Here is a 1,679-nt window from a genome sequence, read left to right as displayed (position 1 = left end):
TTCCTCATTACCACCGAGATGCATTTTCACACAACGCCCCTCAACATCATACACACATACAGACAATGTATGCTGGCTCAATTGTTTGACCTTCATCATGAGACGAGCATCAAATGGACAATCGACATTCACATAACAGTTCACTGATAGAAGAGCGATTTGGAGATACTGACCACTCGAGCGTCACAAGAAAACTGGTGTGACTGCAAGAATGAGCTTCTCGCAAAAGGCTTGTGTGTTTCTACTGATGTGTAAGCTCTGATCTTTAGTTCTAATTTGCTGTTTAAAGATGAATTATTTAATGTATCTTTTAGTAATATGTATTTTGATGCTAAATGTTACGTCGTACGTTGTGTTTTAGCAGTGCTCTGTGCTGAAATCAACCATAGCGTTAGTGGCTGGTCATGTCAGTCAAGCTTGCATCAGCTGATTCACAGCATGCTTATATAAGTTCTATTCACTATTTTTCCCTAATTACCCTCCTCCATCCCCAGCTCCTCCTTTCGTCCACATTCAGGACTTGGCCTTCTGATACTCCTTGTTAAACGTTAATGATATCTGCTATACATTTATGTTAGTTCTTTGGCAATATGGTCCAGACAGAAGTGTGCTGATGTGTGTGTGTGTGTGTGTGTGTGTGTAGTGAGCAGTTCACAGTGTGTGGATATTACAGCGACAGGAACAGAGGGAGAACAAGCGTTCATTGTGTGTCCTTATGCTAAAGGATATGAAAAAGCTTACAAAGGCTTTTACAAAGGAAATTACAAAGATTATGACGTTATACTACAATCTAATGGAGGAGAGACCTCAGTCAGTGGCAGATTCTCACTGCGGGATGATGGCAAGATGAGATCATTGACAGTGACCATCAGAAACCTGAGGATGGAAGATGCTGGACGGTACATCTGTCGAGCTGGATATGGATACATTAAACAAATCCATCTAAATGTGATCACAGGTGTGGTGTACAATAGTAAACAACAATCTGTTTCATCCACTGTGCTTTATGCTGTGATCAATGATCATTTTATTAATATATGTGTTTCGTTTGAATGGTGTGATGATTCTCCTTGTTTTTCAGCTCCTCAGAGGCCAAGACCTGTCCAGATTTTTACCTCCACCATTCATCCAGGTACTAGATATTCATTACTACATATTCAATACTGTGTCAGTATAACAGCACAATCTATATTTCCCTTCAGATCAAACGGTCAGCTCATTTTCAAACACACCACCCCATTTGAGCACATCAGACTTGAAGCCACAATCCAGCTCCACCACGATCACAGATCATCACATCTCCTCACCAGGTCAGATCAGCTTCTGCCCTTCCTCTCTCAGTAACTTTCCTTTCATATGCTTTATGTCTGTATGATGTCACGTTGATTTCTTCATCTGACTGATATTTTTGCTTTTACGGACACTCTCTACATCCCCATTCGAGTTGGTGGTTCTCGCATTATCACAGCTGGACTTTTGCTTCTGTTGGTTTGGATGTCTGCCTGCGTCTACTTGGGTTTGCTGTGGATTGATGTGTCTTCATTGAACATAAACATATGATACACTTCCCACAAGCTTCTATCTCTAAAGCAAAACCAGTATCTGTTTAAAGACACTTATGACTGGTTTGCTGCGGCCCAAGCAGTGCATTCATCAGAGCTCAGGATGCAATTACATCC

This window comes from Sinocyclocheilus rhinocerous, unplaced genomic scaffold (assembly GCF_001515625.1).
Source record: "Sinocyclocheilus rhinocerous isolate Xijiao unplaced genomic scaffold, SAMN03320098_v1.1 scaffold655, whole genome shotgun sequence".
NCBI classification, from domain to species: domain Eukaryota; kingdom Metazoa; phylum Chordata; class Actinopteri; order Cypriniformes; family Cyprinidae; genus Sinocyclocheilus; species Sinocyclocheilus rhinocerous.
The sequence above is the reverse complement of the archived record's forward strand: the minus strand, read 5'-3'. Positions refer to the sequence as shown.